Here is a 20,763-nt window from a genome sequence, read left to right on the forward strand (position 1 = left end):
AGTAGATATGATCCCTTAATCCAATACCACCCCTCGATAGGTTTTTGAGTTTGCCATCTAGGATGACATCTAGATGACGCATCTAGCATTATATAAACTACATATGATCGAAAAGATATTGTGATCCAGCATGAGTCGATTTGATGAGGGTTTATTCACCCTGCTTTATTTCTTGAGATTAATCTCCTTTGAGTCGGTCCAGTTATTTGTTCTGAGATATTTTATTGGTAATTCCATCTAGCACAAAGATGTTTCAAGGTGCTAGAGCACACAGGTCTTTTAGAAAGGGGTATTCTGTTTTGTTAAGGGGGACGCCATAGTTACTGAATGGGCATGGTGCAAAAGTCAAAACTTCTCAGGGGCAATGTTGATGGGCAGCAACGGAGGTCCTTTCACCTAGAGGTAGGGAATTTAGCATATCTTTGGACCCTGTGTCCTGCTTCCTTAATCCATGCCCAACATGCAGAATAAGGTTATGTCTGTGGACATCCCCTTTTTCAATTGCCTCACCTGGAACGTCCAGAGACTCAACTCCCCAATTAAGGACAAGACAGTCCTTCAAAGACTAACAAAGCTTGCTCCCGAAGTCGTGTTCCTTCAGGAAACGTATCTACTACTGGAGGACAAACCACGCTTGGCCCATAAACTATACTCTAGGTTATTCTTTGCTACAGGTGGCACCAAGACCAAAGGAGTGGCTATACTAGTTAATAGGGGGCTTCCACTTAAGGTATTGGGAGTGTAGCCAGACCTGGGAGGGAGGTTCCTGGTTCTGAACACCAAATTGGGGGCTCAGAGTTTGTCCATGATCTCGCTATGTGCCCCAAACACTGACCAAAAGGCCTTCTTCACTGCACTAACCAAACCAAAGACAAAACCATAGCCCGACAAGTGCGAATAAGTAACTTCCTGGTCCTGACAAAGCTGCCTAGAGACCTTTCATTGTTAGAGGCCTGGAAGTTCTTCCATCCAGAATAACGAGACTATAACATCTACTCCTCGGTACATCATGGGCACTCTAGGCTGGACATGGTACTGATCTCCAGGCTTCTTGTCCAGACGGTCACTCAGTATGAAATCCTCATGAGGATCCTCTCGGACCATGGCCCGGCCCACATCTATCTAGACCAAGGTTGTCCAACATACGGCCCGCAGGCCACAATACGGCCCTCCAAGTCATTTCATGTGGCCCGCGAGGACAAAAAGAAAACTTTGAACAAATAAATTTGTCCTATGTCTGTCGGCTCCGTGGACACTATTAATTTATTTATTTCTGCAATGTTGGTCGGACCCAACATTGCAGAAATAAATAAATTACCCGGGCCGTGGCGGAGGACTATTACTGCCTTTGGTGCCCCCTGCAAGGGGGTACCAGAGGCAGTTACAGGCCACGCCCGGTTTATTTATTTGTTCAATGTTTGTTGGGTCTGTGGACGCAATTAATTTATTTATTTCTGCAATGTTGGGTCCGACCAACATTGCGGAAATAAAATAATCGGGTCCACGGACCTCACAAACATTGAACTAATAAATAAATAAAACGGGCCGTGGCGGAGGACTGTTACTGCCTCTGGAGCCCCCTGAAAGGGGGCACCAGAGGCGGTTAAAGGCCACGCCCCAGTTTATTTATTTATTTGGTCAATGTTGCAGGAATCAAGCCACCTCCAAGGCATGTGAACAAAAAAATGGCTGATTGGGGTACAAGTCAATATTTTATTTTAGTTCTGTCTTTTCTTACACAACAACATTGTTTCATGCTTATTTTATTTTCAACAAACTTCAAAAACCACAGCAGAAACAATGATACTTTGTCATTGATATTTTGGAGAGAGGACCTTCATCCACAACACTTTTGATAGCAGACATACATCGAGTGACTGAATGCACACTGGACACATTGATCATTAAAATGTGTTGTGATCTACAATGTTCTTATTTGCTGTTGGTGACATGGAATGTACATATTCCCCTTTAGAACTGATTGTAAATTTACGTCTTTTTGGTCACATTTCCTGTTGTAAAATGCACCATTTCAGCCCCATATTTGGAAAGAAAATATGGGGGGGCCCAAAACCCTCCCTAGATCATTATAGAGCCCTCACTACACACGGTCAACCCCCACTATTTCAGAGAAATATCAACCCATACACACTGGAAGAAATCACAAGAAACTAATCTTTGATCACTGCCCCTGACACCAAAAGCTATTTTTGGGACTGCATGGCAATGCCTGTGATGCTATTGTGTCAAAGTTCACACACCATCGCTTTTGAATATACTGCTTTGGGTGAGGGTGTTGACTTTTGGCTCACCTGCCCACCGGGTGACAAAAAGTTAATGCTTCGGCCCCAAATTCAAAAAGGTTGGACAAGCCTGATCTAGACCTTGGGGCTCAGCGTAGGCAACAAAGTAATTTATGGGGCTTTAATGACTTCCTACTAAAGGACGCAGCAATGAGAACACACATCTCTGACGTGTTCGCTAACTACGATCGCCAACTACTTTGTGGACAAAGACACAGGGACCATGGACCCACGTACAGTCTGGGACCCGGCCAAAGCGGTCCTCCAAGGCGCTATTATCGGCTGCTCGGCATATGCTAAAGACCGGAAAGCTAGGGAGGAAGAATTAGAGAGCAAGGTCTGCCAATGGGAGGCCAACCACAAGCGAGTTAAATCGCACAGGTCACTTAAGGGGATGCGGGCCGTGCAGAAATTGCTAGAAGTCCACCTCACAGACAGACGGCACAGGCAATGCTCTCTGCATGCCAGTACTATTATGTACGTGGCAACAAGGCCAATAGGCTCTTGGCAGTGAAGCCACGAAAGCGCGTGCAGCGCAACTTTTTCAAGGCCCTGTTAGATGGCAATGGCAGGAGGGTCACCCAGGAGTCGGCCCAACTGGCGCTCATGGAAAATTATTTTAGAGAGTTGGTGGCGAGGATTCACAGGGAGAGGTCCAGAAGGAGCACTATACAGCGCAGGCATGGCTGCCGCGGCTTCCATTTGAGGACAGAGAGGTACTCCCTGTGGAGACGGTACAGCTTCTCTGTCCAATTCTATAAAGCCTTTGCGCCCGTTGTGGCCCCCATTTGACCAAATTGTTCAATAGCTTTTTAGGTTAAGGGGCAGTCTCGGACAACCTGGCAGAATCCACCACCACGCTTATTATGAAGCCTGGTAAGGACGGGCGGGTCACTCGGCATATAGGCCAATAGCCCTTATGAATGTTGATGCAAAAGAGTATAGCAAAGTCTTGGCCTGTAGGCTGACTGTGATTCTCCCCAAGCTGATCGACCAGGAACAAAACAGACTGCAAAGTAGGGCACGGGGCGCACAACAGTATCCGCCGAGTGGTTAATGTTATAGCAGCTAAGCGATAAATACCAGAGCTTGTGTTGCTGCCCCTAGATACCCACAAAGCATCCGATAGCATGGATTGAGCATACATGGAAATGGTTTTACGACACTGCAAGCTCAGCCCAAACTTAGTCCATCTTGTGATGACCAACTATAAGGCAGCTAGGACGAGAATAAATGTCAATGGTCAGCTGTCCCAGTTTATCCAATGGAAAGGGGAACGAGGCAGGGCTGTCTGCTCTCACCCCTCATCTTCGCCATGGCGATGGAGTCATTGGCCAACACGTTCATAACAACCTGCTGATTTCTGGGGTGGCCCTGCGAGGGGACACCCATAGACTGGCACTCTTTGCCGACGATGTACTGCGTTTCCTCTCTAACCCACTTTGGTCCGTGCCCAAGCTAACTAGAGCCCTGGAGGAGTTTGGGGAAGTGTCAGGCTTTAGAGTCAACAAAGATAAATCCTTGGGCTTAAATATCTCGGAAACCCGTAAAACCTTGCATGTGCTCAAAGAGGGCTCTGCGGATTATTGGGCATCGGATAGGGTCCCGTACCTGGGAGTCTCAATCCTTGCTGAAATATCGGCTCACTGGTGGGTGCTCATCTCCCGAACCTGATAAAGGATGCCCAGGGCCAACTGATGCATTCGGATCACCAAGATATCTTGTTGCTGGGCTGGATTATGGCTGTAAAAATTACCCTGCTCCCGAAACTCTTGCATGTATTTCAGGGGCTACCTCTAAAAGGTGCGTGTGATGGATCTCGAGGGGCTCTAGGGACACATTCTTAAATTCATTTGGGTCTATAGATGACTGTGGGGCTCGAAGAAGGTATTGTTAAAAGCCCCGTCTGGGGGGGTGCTGGGTGTTCCTTCCGTGAGAAATTACTTTCTGGTGGCACAAATTGCCCCAATGTTCGACTGGCCGCCAGAGATGTAGGGCCTTGTGCTAAAAGGATATTGAAAGAGCAGACTTGTCAACTCCATTGCACAAGCTCCCATTCCTCTTGAGAGAGGCCAGTGGGCGGGGAGGGGAGATATTGCCCATGACAGCCATCACCCTGGTGCACTTGGACAAAGCATATGGAGTTAAAAACTTAACACAAGATAAACAAGACGAAAGAACATTGGAACTGAAACACAAGCACACAAAACAAATCTGAATACAAGATTTGAGGACAGAAGCATCAAGACAGACATACTGTAAAAAATAAGGGAATAATGCTGTAATGGATACTTTTGATTTCTAAAATCGAAGGTACTGTAACAAGACTTGGGAAGTTGTAGACAGTACTCCTCTGAAGAATTTCCTCTGAAATTGTTTCAATGAAAGAATGAAACATGTGGGGACAAACGGAGAAGAGAGTGAATGAGAGACTGAAAGAGTGAATGTACCAGTATTTTTACTGTAGAGTCGTATTTTAAGATGTTTTATACATTTTTATACAACTCTTGTATTGCACTGAAAAATCCCTAAATCAATTAATCCAATTGTTTCCATAGTAAGTGTATTTGTATGTATCCATGATATATTTAATAATTTATTAAAAATATTTTGTAAAAATTATGACTAAAGTGTTGATCTGAACTATGTTGAGAAGCGAAAGAAAATCTTGTTACGATTAAGAGTAAGTAATGTGTTTTCCTAAAACGACATAAGAGCATCAAAGCATAAAGTGTTGATAGAACATCTGCTTACCTTCTCAATCTTCTTTCAATACATGGTTTTTTTCTTGACTCCACTACTGTTGGTCTCTTCAGGTTAGGCTCCCGAATTATGCCCTTCTTCCCCTACATTCTATTTCACATTCTGCTGTAGGATTCTTTTTCGGCTTTGCTGTTCTGCTCACGTCACTTCATCTTTCTAGCCTTCATTGCTAATACAGCAATGATTTGAATATCAGTTTGTCTTGCTTTTAAATGTATTTGTGCTCATCTTTGTTCTCTGCATCACTCTTTCTGTTGACTGTTTTTGTTCATTTTAACTTCTTGCATCAAAGCTCTGGAACCCCTAACTTCTTGACATCCATTCCTGTCCGTCACTTGCTCAATTTAAGAAACGCATAAACAAATAAAACATTTACTTCAAACTGCTTTGCCTGAATCTGTCATGGGAACTTAGATCTTCCTGACTTTTTTTTTTTTTTTAAGTTCACAATCTTGTACAGTGTTAGGTAAGAATTGGTCTAGTCACACTGTGTGAGACTACACAACACGTATCTGCTTGGTATTAGGTAACCCACCTTTTAGTATAGGTCTGTACTACACAAGTTGGTAGTGTGACTGAGCAGCCATCTCAAGAGGGATAAATGTAAGCTGTAGAGCTGTAGTAATGAAATTCGCAAATACAAGCAACACTTACACTCAAGGTTTTTATTATAAAAGGGTATTTATCAATTTTTAAATAAGCTTTCTTTAAAAAGGGCAAGATATGTAACAATCATATACACTTTAAGAATACTTTTCAGGGGGGGCGTGGCTTGGAGCGCCATCGATGTGGTCGCTCCTCTGAGGCCGCCGGTGGGATGTCCGACACCGCCGTCGAAATCTGGCGGTTCTAGGCGGGGTTTCGTGTCGCTAATGCCATCTACAGCGACCGGAACCGACATGGCATAACCTGGCTAAACACCGTCTTCGACCGTGGCGGCGTTCTACTAGAAATTTGAAGCTGAACTTCTCTCCCGTACCCGACGGACGAAACTAAGATGGCCGCCGTACCGGGGCTCAGCAGCACGCTCCGCACCTGTCGGTAGCGGGACCTCGGGAGGCAGAAGAGCCGGAGAGGGGGAGCGGTACCTAATATAGAATCCCCTGATTTCGGTTGGGCAGCCTGGATCCCTTCTGGGTTGCTACCAAGAGCAGGTCCCCACTCCTCTCCCTACTTTGCAGATTAAGTCGGGACCACTGCGGCCATCTTGGACCAGCCCTACCGAAGTCCTTCTCCCCGTTCCACCCTTCCTGGGGCGCCCCTGCCCACCCATCTACACCTGACCCGGAGCGAAGGCCAGGGTGATGGAGTTCTCCAGCTGCCATCTCCCACCGTCCTGGGCCTTGCCGCTAGTCTCCCGACTGGAACTGTTTGGCGTGGGCAACATGTCGAGACAAACAAAAGTGAGCAAAGGCACGGATATCTCCGCCATGTTTACGGCTACAGAGAAACCCAAGAAACAGGAACCTCCCAAACTGACCCCACAGAAGCAACAAGAGGACAGGGGCGAGCTTGCCACTAAAGGAGACCTAATAGCCTTCATGGCGGACATCAAATCTGAGTTCCGCGCTTGCCTCTCGGAACTCGCAACCAAAGTTGACCAAACAGATCAGAGAGTCACAGAACTCGAGCAGAGGTTTGGAGAGATCGAAGATCATGCCCAGGAGCACACCACCGCTCTGGGGGAAATGCAAAAATCGATCGATTCCCTGCATCACAAATGCGAGATCATGGAATTTAAACAGGAAGATCTCGAAAATAGGGCCCGACGCAATAATCTCCGCATCCGGGGCATCCCATCCTCCGTCCCCGATAACAAGCTAGCGGACTACGTGGCAAACTTCTTTGAGGCTCTACTTCCAGATCTGGACAAATCTCGGCTCATATTGGACCGCACCCACAGGCTTCGCCAGCGCCGCGGGACAGATTCGGACCCTCTTCCAGACGTGATCACTAGGGTCCACTTCTTTACAACGAAAGAAGCGATATCAGCGATCAGCCGTCAAGGTGAAGAGATCACTTTCCAGGGCACCCCTCTTCAAATTTACCAGGACCTTTCGGCACTCACGCTCCAGAAAAGAAGAGCACTTCGGCCTCTGACATTATTCCTCCAGGAGCAACAGATCCGTTACAGATGGCTGTTCCCGACAGCTCTTCAATTCACATATAATGGCACCCTACGCCGAATCAGCCACCTGGAAGACGCAGAGAAAATCTTGCACTCGACCGCTCCCCGGGACCCTCCCACGCCACTCTTAGAGGGGACTGAGAACCCTGGTCCGCCTCCCTCCCCAAAAGCTAAACGCACGCCTTGGTCGTCGATACAACGAAACAACAAGAAGTGATGAACGTGGACGCCTCCACGGTCCCAGGCTCAGTCAATGAGCTAGCCGGGACACAGATATGCTCGTCTGAATCAGAACCCGCTACCTACATGCCAACCTCTTTTAAGTACACGACGGCGGCGGGGCATTCCCATGGCTCATACCCACCCCAAGGATACTTTCCATCTTCTGTTCCTTGGGAACCCACAATATGGGACAATTGGCCCTGTTGGCCTTAGGTACGACCGTACTAACAAAGTCGGTCTACCGCCTTGTTAAAGTTGAGATCCCCCGTTGGGATTTCGCGTTAAAACCTCAAGTGCAGAATGATTTTGTGAGTGCTTCCGTCAGTCATGGCAGTTGAACCTCCACCCCAGGACCCCCCCCCTAACGCAGGGAACGGAGAGTGAGCCCCCAGAGGACTTTCAGTCGCTTCGGATCCTCTCCCTGAATGTTAATGGCTTGAATTCTCCTAACAAGCGAAAGACAATTCTATTAAAACTCCACGACGAGGAGGCCGCGATTGCCATGCTTCAAGAGACCCATCTGTTGCCCGCTGATGTATCCCGCCTTCGGTCTCGGCTATTTCCGCTTCAATTCTTTGCCTCTGGCACAAGCAAAAAAGGAGGCACGGCGATTCTCTTCAGGAAAGACTTGAACCCACAGATTCTGGAAACAAAGACATGCCCAGAAGGCCGATTTATAGCGATCAAATGTCTCCTGTTAGGAGACCTGTACACCCTCGTTTCAGTATACGCCCCCAACTCTGGACAATCACATTTTTATGACGCCCTGGGCACATCGCTCGCCAACTTCGTGGAGGGCCAAACGATCGTCGGTGGGGACTTCAACGGGGTCCCTGACCCCACTAAAGACCGATCACACCCACCGACCCCAGGCGACTACGCCCAAGCACTCAGCCTCCTTCGTCTCTTTAGGACCCTGGAGATAATAGACTCATGGCGGGTGTTTCACCCTGATGATAAGGACTTCTCCTTTTACTCGTATGTCCACCGCACCTTCTCAAGGATTGACCTATTCCCGATTTCACCTCACACGTTCCCTTCAGTTAAGAAGGTCACTATCGGCACAAGAGCGATCTCCGACCACGCTCCAGTGCTCCTGGAGCTTCGGGTTCAGAACCCTGACCCCACCACCCCGCGCAAATGGATGCTATACGACCCAATCCTCAACGACATGGCCACCAGAGACAAGATCGCAACGGAAATAAAGAACTTCTTTGTGGAAAATCCGGCCTCAGACACCTCATTAGCAAACAACTGGGACGCCATGAAGGCAGTAATCAGGGGCTCCCTGATACCCCAGGGTGCGGCCTACCATCGAGATAGACGACGAACCCGGACAGCCCTGGAGCTCGAATTGAGAGAGGCCGAGGCACTCCACAAGGAGAAAGGCTGGTCCCCCAGAACACAACGGGCCATTCGCACGGCACGGAAAAGGCTGGAAGCCCATTACGCGGAACAAACCGCCCAACTAATGGCGAAGGTCAAACAGTCGTATTATGCGAAGGGCAACAAAGCGAACAGGTTCCTGGTGGCCAAATTAGCCAAGCAAAGACGCAGCATCGCGATCATGGGCCTGCGAGACACCAACGGGGTCATACTATACTCAGAACCCGAGAAGCAACGCCTCGCAATTGAGCACTTGGCCCAAACCGTGAAGGCAACCCCACGAAACCCAGCACAACAGAAGGAATACCTTCGGCAGGCAGAGGTGCCCCAGCTCTCCGACGCAATGAGAGATGAACTGGAGGAGCCCATCACAGGGGAGGAAATTGAGGACGCCATCAAATCTCTCAAATCACGGGCCCCTGGCCCGGATGGCTTCTCAACCAGGTTTTACAAACTATTCAGGTCGCAACTGACCCCCCATCTCACCACCCTATTCAACTCCTTCAGGGAAACGGGGACGGTGACCCCATCGATGCAGGAATCGACCACCATCCTTCTGCCTAAACCTGGAAAAGACCCAAGAAGCATAACTTCTTATAGACCCATCGCACTCTTGAACATAGATGCGAACATTTACTCGAAAATTTTGGCGACCCGCTTGAATCGCATCCTGCCGAATATCATTCATCCAGACCAGGCTGGGTTCATCCGGCACCGGACCGCAGGCGATAATATCCGGAGAACCCTGAACCTGGTGGCCCTCGCCTCCCGGAACTCCCAAAAACTAATCTTGGTGGCCCTCGATGCAGCTAAGGCGTTTGATAGGGTGGATTGGACGTTTATGGGACACACTTTAGGGGCCTTCGGCTTCGGACCGGCGTTCCGAACGATGGTGTTGGCCAACTATGATCGACCTACAACAAGCCTGAGGATCAACGGCCACTTCTTGGCTCCAATCCCCTTGTCATGCGAGACTCGGCAGGGCTGTCCGCTGTCGCCCTTGCTTTTTGCACTCACCATGGAGCCCTTCGCACAAAAAATTAGGCGGAATGACCAAATCAAGGGCATAACAAGCGGCCCTTCACATCATAAACTTGCCCTATATGCGGATGACATTTTACTTACGATCTCGGAGGCCCCCTCATCGCTTGAACATGCGATTCGCGAAATCACCAGCTATGGCGAAGTCTCGGGCCTCACCATAAACTTCGATAAATCTTCCGCCTTGGGCATTGGCCTCACCCCAGCAGAGCGAGAACCGCTGACTAGGATGTGCCCGATAATATGGGAAAGGAGCGCCATCCCCTATTTAGGGGTTTACATTCCGGCTGATCCAAAAGAGACGTACAAATCCAATTTTCCCCGATTTCTCAAGGAACTGGAGGGCGATTTGAAGCGATGGGGGACCCAGGAGATTTCGCTGCTTGGACGCATCACGGCATGCAAGATGAACCTTCTCCCAAGATTTCTATACATATGCGCCTCACTGCCAGTGGCAATCCCCACTCCGATTCTCCGAGGGATCCAGAGGAAAATGCTGAACTTTATCTGGAGAGGTAAGAAAGCGAGAATCCCTCTTAGAACTATGTTGGGGAGTCCCAAACTGGGGGGTCTGGGGGTTCCAGATCTTCAGGCCTACAGAGTGGCAGCCCAACTGGCCCGGGTCCAGGCCTGGCAAAATACGACAGACCGCCCGAGATGGGTGGAGCTGGAACAGTCGCGGACTCCCCTGCCTCTGCGGTTTCTGCCACACATCCCGCCCCCCTCAGGTCCCATGGGGGAGAGCTCCTGCTGTCGACCAAACACACCCTTAGCACTTGGGACTGGGCCCTGAAACGAAAGGGAGTGCCAAGAGGACTGAGCCCACGCTCCCCGGTCTTTCTCAACCCAATGTTCGCACCGGGCATGCATCCCCGCAATTTCCAAAATTGGACCAAAGGTGGGCTAGAAACCATAGACCAGCTGTATACAGGGGAGAAACCGCTCACATTCGCCCAATGTAAGGAGAAGTTCCAACTTCGGGAATGTGACAGATTTACTTATATCCAACTACGCCACTGGTGCTCACACCCCCAAACCTTTCGAGCAGCGACCCGTCCTCCCACTGCCCTGGAATTCACCCTAGGAGACCTCCCGACTCGCGGCAGCGTATCCACCCTCTACAGACGCTTCTTAAGCGACTTCCTAACCACAAGAACCCGATGTATGGCCCAATGGGAAGCGGACCTGGGACACCCGATAGAGGATCAAACCTGGGTGGACATATGGACCCGAACACATACCGCATCCACCTGCATCACCAACAGAGAATGCGCATACAAAATCATGCTGCGATGGTACTATTCGCCCCTCAGACTCCATCATATGAACCCCCAGATAGACCACGCTTGCTGGAGAGGATGCGGCCTCCCTGGCTCTTTCTTCCATATGTGGTGGGACTGCCCGAAGATCCGACCGTTCTGGAAAGCTTGTCTAGAGTCTATTTCGCTGATTACCGGAACAATGATTCCCTTGAAACCGGAGCCGATCCTGTTAGGAGCTCCAATTCCCGGGATCTACCCGCGCTCCGGACCCAGAGCGAAACTATTGACGCACTGCCTACTGGCAGGGAAAACGGTGGTGGCCCGAACCTGGAAATCCCCGGAAGGCCCCCACATTGCTCAATGGTGGACCAAAGTATGGGACATTCTGATAGCGGAGAAGGTAACGGCAGCACGAGCGGGGATGCTACACCGCTTTCAGAACATCTGGGCCCCAGTCCTGGAATTCGACCAGCGCTTCCCCGCCCTGACCTATAGGCCCGCCAGAGCCCTCTGGATCTTGACGAACCAGGCGAGCCCGGAGGAAGACTCCTGACCGATGAGACTCCGGCCGGACCGCCCGGGCGGGAGGAGCCCGCTCGCAGAGCTTGTGGGACTGATAATCCAGGGAGGAGGACAGAGAGAGAAGACACAGGGGGGGTCTAAAGACTGGGGGTCAACTTGCTGAGATAACCCTTGCATATAATGTCTGTATTTATCATTCTGCCTTGATTTAAAATAAAGTTATAAAAAAAAAGAATACTTTTCAGAATCAGCATCAGTTAGTCGTAACTCTTTGAATATGCTTATTACACAATTCATATACCTGGAGGGGACTTCATTCACAAGGACAGTAATGGCATTTATATATCACTAGTTATGCTTTGCAGATTCTGAGGTTGCAGAAAGGAAAGGTTAAAGGACGGAAAAGGGTTAAACAGGTTCTCTGGGCATGTGAGTTTACTTAAATCTTCCAATGCAGTCTAGACAAGCCTTTCCCAGCAATAACAGTCTAAAGCAAGTTACCACCTCTGAAGGACAGAACTATCAAAATCAATGGACTAGTCTGCAGGGAGCAAGGACATGCAAAGTCAAGTGTGGCACAGTCTATGGCGCTGAGGCACTTCTTAGATAAAAGTTAGAGAGTTTTGTAAAAATCACTTGTAGGGTCAAAAGTTGTTACACTTGTAAAAGCAGAGTTTGAATCAACGCCAACAAAAGTAACCAATGCAAGTCTCAACTGAGACGAGCACAGCTAAAGAGACAATTAAGTAAGTACCACAAACCTTAACAGTACCTCTGGTTTGAAGAGTGGGCCAGCTGGATTCTGTCCTGTTGCAGCAGTGCAGACCCTGGGTTCCTGAGCCTCAGTCGTGGGGACAAAATTCCTGTGGCAGCAATTTGGAGGTCGTTGGCAGCTACAGGCCCTGGTTCAGCAGCACTTCGCATTTTCAGCGCGCAGTAAACCGCACCACTGCTGATCTCAGATACTGGTTGGGCTTCCTTCATGCCTCGAGTCGTGGTGAGGGGACTCGAGCTCTGGTTGTCCTGCTTCTTGGGAGAGACTCTTGGAGCTTTTGGTCGGATTTCAGATGCGCCTACTGATTTCTCGACCCCTGTCACTCGGTTCCTGCAGCAGCAAAGAAATACAACCAGTCAGGGAAGATGGGCCAATGGAGTTTGTCTCTGGGCTAGTAGGTCCCACCAACCCAAGGGAAGAAGCCGTCCCTTCCAGAGCTTCTCTTGTCGATTAGAAAAAGGAGTTATAGCAAAGCAGCAGGGCTTCACCAGGCAATTCAAAGGTCCGGGAGGATGCAGCAAGCTTCGTTCACGGTTTCGTCATATGTTTCACCGAGTGGTCGACCGGCTCTAGTACCAAAACCCTTGCCTTTTAAGCAGGTGTTCCCATTCATGCACAGCCTAGGCTGTCAAGCACACAGCAGGGTGGCTGTCCCGAAAGGACAGCCAGCCAATCAGGACTGGTTGCATTCAGGCATTCCTACAGACAAAAGGACAGGGGAGTTTTGAGAACCTCCCTCACATCCTGCCTTTCCAGAAACACTGGAGCCAGTGGCGGGCTTCAGGACTGAAGCCTGCCAAGGGCAAAACGGACAAAGGTCTCAATTCGGCTTCGACACAGAATAAAACCCAAGAAAGACCTCAGAAACAGAAAATGGCTTGAAAAGAAGAGCGAGGCCATTTTGACAAAATGGTCACCTATGGGTGTCATACTGCAGCTGAGGATTCAGCCTGCGACAGAAAAGCACAATAGTAGGAACACTAAACCACTGCCACCAGCCATTTCAGTAGTGAAGATAACTTAACATTTTTTACATGAGAGTAGGATAAGGGGCTACTAGGTAACCCTCCCACCCCCCAGCACTCCACATAAGATGATAAGATGATGTGTGCTGGACCTACAAAGAGAAAACATATGTAAAGTCAATTTCATTTGGGGGTGTGGCGTGGAGCCGTGGCGTGAGGCATGGCTTCCTAGAAGCTTCCATCTTGTACCAGCCACCGACTGCAAATACGCTGGCTATCCAACAGTGAAAACTCCAGCAAAAGGAGTATGGTGAGAGGCAGAGAGGGTGCCCAAGGTGGCAGAAGTTGAGATCTCAGGACTGCCTTGTTCGCCATGAACGGTGAGAAACTCCGAGCTCCAAGGAGGCCAGCGACGCGGAAACGAAAAATATCGGCCACTCCGATCCTGTTCCCTCCCCGGGTTAGTTGCCGCTGGTGTGAGGTGCTGGTTTATCGCCTTCCGTCGATGAAAGACGGAGCCCTGGCCCTGCCGGAGTTTGAACTGTGTTGGCAGGTTCTGGGCCGATGTTAACGGAGTGCTCTGCTTGTTGTGCTAACGGGGACCCGGTTCTACATTTCTGCGCGGGTTTACCCTGTGAGATGGATAATTCTTTTGGTTTTCAAAAGGCTGTGGGCTGTGTTTCGTACTGCCCGGGCTGGACACTGGAACCCCAGTCTCTGAACAGATGTAAAATTGCACCCACTCTGCTTGCTGTGCTACCTGCTGTTAAGTTTTCTGTCCTAATTTAGCTGTTTGTTTCAGTTCTCCAAGTGGTTTTATGGGCCTGGCTTGAGTTTCGTCTGCCAGAGTGCGTGTTTCTTTGGGGCACTGGCTGGCTGTGGGATCGTCGGTAGGTTTGATGATTGTGAAGTCTTCTGGTGCCCCCTGCAAGCTTTCTCTTACTTAATCAGTGGGTTTCTTTGGTGCCGTCTCCCCTTCTTCTTGGCTACTTACCGCTAGCATCCAATGTCCCGAAAGGCTTCTGCGCTCTTTTTGCCGTATAGTCGTTGCCCCATTGCGTGCCTGTGATCTGCTTCTTTTGCACTACCTCCGTAGTGTTGTTGCAACTGGGTCCACGAATGCGAGTTTTCCTTGGTTGTGAGGTACTGTGAGGGGGGGGGAAGAGGGCCATCACAAAATGTCGGACAGGCCTCCCAATGGTTGGGGCAGTAGGTTTTGGGCACCCTGGGGGCTGAATGGCACACTATTGGGCCCATCTGCACCAAAGGGAGTTGGGTAACCAAAGGAAAAAAGTGAAAACGGTAGATAGCATTTTAGGGAGGGCTGTGGGGCTCCCCAAACCGACAGGGAATTTTCTAATGGGAAGGGGTGGTAGTCCCCTGCCCCCCAACCACAATGGAGTGGGGGCCATGTCATGCAGCCGTCCGTGGGGGTAGACATCTGCTCCTAGGAAGGGACACCTGACCCCAGGGAGGAGTGCATGACATCCGCCCCCTATATCTGCCCCCAGGGAGGGCTACATGAGATGCGCCGCCCCTCCATTTGGTGGGGGTGGAGAGGTGCACCCCCTTCACATTACAAAATTACCAAGCTGTTTAGGGAGCCCCACATCGCCCCCTAAAGTGCAGCCTGACATTTTCAATTTTTGTCTTTGTTTACCAAACTTGCCTTGGCGCAGATGGGCACATTGGTGTGCCAATCTTTCCCCGGAGTTCCCAATCCCTACTGACCCATCCATTGGGGGGGGCCTGTCTGACGTTTTGGGGTGGGCTTCTCCCCCCACCCCAAATGGGAGTATGGGGGGTACCTCATGCAGCCCTCCCTGGGGGCAAATATCTGCCTGTAGGAAGGGGCAAATGTGTTTTCACTAGGGGGGTGAGGTTCAGTAGACCACCAGGGATGGCTTGCAAGGGGGGGGTTCATGCTTGGAAAGTATGAGTGTAGATTTGTTTTTGCTGGGGTGACCGTAGGTAACACGTTTTTTGTTTTGGCTACAGCTTTTTCTATGCAAGCAGCTGCAACGTTATGCAAGTACTGTTTTTTATTATTCTATGGTTAGGGCCCACCGTCAGAGGGGTGGGAATGGGCCATCTGGGCAGATATTTTGATGAGCTGGGACACAATTGCAGGGGCAGGCCACAAATTGCCCCCCATGCCAACAGAGGATTGGTGTTTCCCTGGGAGCGGATGCCCCCCATGTGGGTTGTCCGTCTGCAAGCCCAAGCTGCACCTCTGGCTGTGCTACGTTACAGGTGTCACCTGCGGGGAGGAATGGGGATCCTGCCGGGGCTCCCTGAGCTGCCACTGTGCTTAGGGGACGGTACACCCACATGGTTCAAGGATGTTCAAGGTCAGGGACTTCACCTCCAATCGCCCAGGAGTTGCGGCTGGGCTGCATTACAGCTTATCCCTTCGTGAGGTATTGGCACACTGCCGGGACTCCCTAGTGGGGAGAAGCTGTAACGCAGGGCAGCCAGAGCTCCAGCAAAGTCGGCAGTAATATCCCTGGGCTTGGGCACCCTTCTCCCTTGTGGGTCTTTGCCGGGGGTTCTAGGTAATAAATTCTGGGCCGATTTACGCAAGTCAGACCTCTGTTTATTCCCACGGGTGTCCTCTTTTGAGAAATGCATGGGATTCCCTGTTTTCTTTGCTGGCTTCGACACCCTAGGCCCAAATCTGTAGGTTCCCCACATGAACAAAATGTTCTGTGCCGAAAGGCTTGGGTTACCAGTGGGTTACCCTTTTCCGCCCCGGTAGGTGCACCCACACATGTGAGATACCATTATCCTCGGGACATGTGTGGTAACGCGGGAAGGTAGGCCATGTGTTGTTGGCAGCGTGTTTCGGTGGGTGAGCCGAGTGAAATGTGCGGAAATTGGGGGGGGTTTTGGCCACATTTCTGACTTTGCCAGGCTTTCTTGCTAATACATTCTGGGCAGATTTGCCCAGGTCAGACCTCTGCGGATTCCCATGGGTGTTCTCCTTCAGAAATGCAAGGGGTACACCGTTTCCCTTGATGGCTTGGACACCCTAGGCCCATATCTGTATGGTGCGCCCTCCAGAAAAAAAAAATCAAGAAAAAACAAAAAAAATTATTAAGAAATTCAGCTGTTGGAAAAGACTTGGGGTTAGCCATGTTTTAGGCTTTCACCTTGGCTGCACCCACACATCTGAGGTACCGTTTTCATCGGGACACGTGTGGGAACACGGGACGGTGTGACATTTGTTGTGTTTGTGATTTTCATAACGTTTCGACCCATTTGCAGGTGTCCTTTGTCACACAACCCTTTAATTTCCCAAATGTGCCCTACATTTAGTCGCTGCTTTAGGCACCATACACTTTTTTAACCTGAACAAGTCACCTACCCTTTAAAAGGTCTGCCTGTGCGCTTTCGAATAATGTTTGCTTGCCGTTCCTCGCCACATTGGTTTTCCTGAATTACACATGCTAACTACGTCTGTTCAGGCCGTAAGCATAAAACTCCTGTGTACCATGGCTCAGTGTTTGGCTTGTGGCATTGCTTGTTTTGTGAAACACTACAAAAATTGTGTGATCTCCTAACTGCAAGAGTCTGGGGGGAATGTAGCGGAGCATTGTTTTTCTCAAAATTCATAGAAACCATTGCCGTACCAAGCCAACCACATACCTTTTTTTTGGTCATTTTCCTGCTTTTTCCCCAAACTATGGAATTTTCCCTACCTAGTTGGTGCCTGACCTGCGCAAATCACCCCTTCCTAAACTTGGAATTTTGGCATACATTTCTGAAAAGTAGACTTTCTGTCCTCCAATTCGGCTTTCCTACCCTTTTCTTCCATTCCGTCCACACATGTCCAATTTGCAAAAATGGCCAAAATCGCCTACCTCTCACAAAACGGTTGATAACCACAACAACATTATTTTTTTTTCATTTCCACTCACCCTGTTCCTGAAAGCCAGGAAATTGGGGGATTCAGCACAGCAAACCATTTGTTCCTAGCTCTTACAAGGAAAAAAAACACAGGCTTCTTTGTACATCATTTTATTGGAAAAAAATTTTTAAACCCACAATTTTCCGCCTTTTTGCTTATTTTCTCTCACCCCCCTACAGCAACCTAGGATTCCTGGGTGGTGTTACGACCGCCTACATGAGGGGGGAAAAGGGGCCAAATGTGGCCGAGATATCTGATGTAACAAAAAAGTACAAGGCATTGAATGGCGACATACCGAAATCACCAAAAAAGGCCTTGGCACTGGGGGGGCAAAACCCATGGCACTTAAAGGGTTAACGACATGCCTACCAAGTAAGACCTTATAAACTTTGCATGCAACTTAAACTTAGCATCATCTGAAACAATAGTTTGCTATTTATAAATAAAATACAAGTTATCTCTGCAACAATAAGGGTTACTTGGCAGGATAACAAAATAGAGAGAGATGTACCGAACTTGCAAAGTCAAGTACAGCATGGCCAGAAAGGTGTACTGTACCTAAGAACATAAGTACTTACAGTAAACGTTCCTTATCCAATCGTGGCTGTGCATATACGATACCTTTCAATGCAGATCATAAATAATATTATGGCAATGCATTGGTGCCAATCAATGTTTTGAATAATCAACATAAATGTTAACAGCGAAACGAGGGCCATACACTGGCAATCATTGCAGAGGACGCCATGCCACCTCGGCCTCAAACATCCAGCACTGGCTCTTCATAAACAGTGATGCATTCTGGGACGTGTAGTCTTTAGGTACGAGCGTACAATGCTTTTGAAAAGTAAAAAATGTCTCCCCATCATAGCGTAATTGTACAACAATTTCACAAATGAACAGCCACACGAGGCGCACTTATCAAAACGCGTGTTAGCAGAACGCGTCTGTTGTGTAGGCGAGTTCCAGAACTCCCCCATGCGGAGGCACTGCAACTCGGGTAGAGGTGGCGGTTGAGTGAACAAGGAGAGATAACACCACAGCGTCGCTGCGGTCCCCTTTCTAATAAACCCACCTTCAACTCACTCCTCTTGTCCGTGAGTTTATACACAAGTGCATCACTTCAGACGTAGACAACTACTTCAACATACGTTAATCAGTAAGCAACTGACCTGCACTTATGTTTTAATTGTCTCGCTGTGCAGCAAACAGAGACGGGGGTGCGTCCCATGACTAGCCCGAAGGTTATTGTGTGTTTCAAGTTCCTATCCAAGAAACCGACCCTGTCAACACGGTAGCGACTAGTTCCCATCCGAGAAAAGGACCATGGCAACTGCCCGCCCACTCTTCAACACGTGGTCTGTGATGTCATCCCTGCGATTTCCGTCGGAGCAATGAAGCGGTTCCGGGGCACTTTCTTGCTCGGGATGCAGCGGGATTCGGGAAGCGGGAAAGCTGTGGCTGCTGGTGCAAGGGCACTGAATGCTTTCGGCTTGTAGTGGGCATTTTATTTTGAATACCGGAACGTTTCTATGAGATCCTGGAGCGTCGGACTTCGTCTGGGCAAGGCTCAGGCTGCAGGAGCAGCTGCAATCCGTGTGCTGTTGGCTGGCTGCAAATACAATTAGCATTTTCTTTCGAGATACCATGAACGTTCCTGCAAACCACCAGATTTCCACAGGGAAGCGGGAAATTGCATTTATTTTAAAAATCACGTTCAGCTATTCACCATGGAAGGTATGGAGGGCTAAGAAAAGGAACAGGGAGACAGTGGATTGTGGTGTTTAACTAATCAAAGGGGACTAATAGAGTAATTTAATCTTTCATGAGGGTGTGTTTAGGATGGGTGGTTTTAGAGGGGTCGACTGCGGCTGAGCATCTGTTGCAAGGGGAAGGAGCATCTTGTTATGAAGGGAGGATGGGGCATTATGGTATTGGTCTAGACTAGAGGGAGGGATGGGGCATCTTGGTTGGGCCTGAATGGTTGGATAGGGCACGCTGGTGTAGGTCTGGTGGGATGGGGCACATTGGTGTGTGTCTGGAGTGAGGGATAGGAACATAGTGGTGTGGATCTGGGGGGAGGGATAGGGACAGTGGTATGGGTTTGCAGGGAGGGTTGGGGTACATTGGTGTGTGTCTGAGGAGGGATGGGGGACATGGGTGTGGGTCTGGAGGGTGGTATGGGCCATCTAGGTGTGGGTTGGGAGGGTAGGATGGGGCATCTTGGTGTGGCTTTGGAGGGAGGTGGTGGGGCACATTCATGTGGGTTTGATGGGAGGGATGGAGCACATTGGTGTGGGTTTAGGGGGAGGCATGTGGCACATGGGTGTGTTTCCAGAGGGAGAGATGGGGCTCAGTGGGTCTTGAGGGTGGCATTGTTCATCTAGGTGTGGGTTGGGAGGGTGGCATGGGGCATCTTGGTGTGGCTCTAGAGGGAGGGGGTGGGGGCACATTGGTATGGGTTTGATGGGAGGGATTGAGCACATTGGTGTGGGTCTGGGGGTAGGGACTGGGCACCTGGGTGTGTTCCGGAGGGAGAGATAGGGCACAGTGGGTCTGGAGGGTGGCATGGGTCATCTAGGTGTGGCTCTGGAGGGAGGGGGTGGGGCCACATTGGTGTGGGTTTGATGGGAGGGATGGGGCACATTGGTGTGGGCTAGGGGCAGGGATGGGGCACATGGGTATGTTTACGAGGGAGAGATGGGGGACAGTGGATATGTTTCCGAGGGAGAGATGGGGCACAGTGGGTCTGGAGGGTGGCATGGGTCATCTAGGTGTGGGTTGGACGGGGCATCTTGGTGTGGCTTTGGATGGGGGCACATTGTGGGATTGGGGGGGTGGTTCATCTAGGTGTAGGTCTGGTGGGCAGGATGGGGGCATCTTGCTGTGTAAATGGAGGGATGGTGGCATCTTGGTGGGGTCTGCAATGCATAGGGGCACGTTGGTGTTGGTCTTGTGGCACATTGGTGTGGGTTTGATGTGGGGGCTGGGCACATTTTTTTTGGGTTTGATGGGAGGGACGGGGACATTGGTCTGGGGAGGGATGGCTGCATATTGGTGTGGGTCTGGAAGGAGAGGATGGGGCACATTGGTCTGGGGCATACTAGGATGGGTGGTTTTAGAGGGGGTTGGCTGGGGCTATCTGCGTGTGATTCAGTATCGGCACATGGGCATCTGTTGCAAGGGGAAGGGGCATCTTGCTATGTGTAGGGAGGATGGGGCATTATGGTATTGGTATAGAGGGAGGGATGGGGCATCTTGGGGTCTGGATGGATAGGGGTATGCTTGTGTGGGTCTGGCAGGAAGCGGCACATTGGTGTGGGTCTGGTGGAAGGGGCACATTGGTGTAGGGCTGGAGGGATAGGAACGTGTGGGTCTGAGCCGAGGGATAGGGACAGTAGTGTGGGTTTGGGGGACATGGGTGTGGGTCTGGAGGGAGAGATGGGGCTCAGTGTGTCTGGAGGGTGTCATGGTCATCTAGGGTTG

At 49.9% G+C, this 20,763-nt stretch overlaps 1 protein-coding gene across 4 annotated transcripts in view; it reads right to left on the reverse strand.

Moving 5' to 3' along the window:
- FDX2 (ferredoxin 2) overlaps positions 1-18,757 on the reverse strand; it is a 503,503-nt gene extending 484,746 nt beyond the window's left edge. Inside the window, exon 1 of one of the 4 annotated variants that reach the window (XM_069626907.1) lies at positions 18,450-18,757. The gene's annotated coding sequence lies outside the window, so the exon portion shown is untranslated. The remainder of the gene's footprint in view (positions 1-18,449) is intronic. The other 3 variants (XM_069626909.1, XM_069626908.1, XM_069626906.1) reach the window with 3 other exon arrangements.
- Between the last annotated feature and the right edge of the window lie 2,006 nt (positions 18,758-20,763).

This window comes from Ambystoma mexicanum, chromosome 6p (genome assembly GCF_040938575.1).
Source record: "Ambystoma mexicanum isolate Mex_15411 chromosome 6p, UKY_AmexF1_1, whole genome shotgun sequence".
Classification (NCBI taxonomy): domain Eukaryota; kingdom Metazoa; phylum Chordata; class Amphibia; order Caudata; family Ambystomatidae; genus Ambystoma; species Ambystoma mexicanum.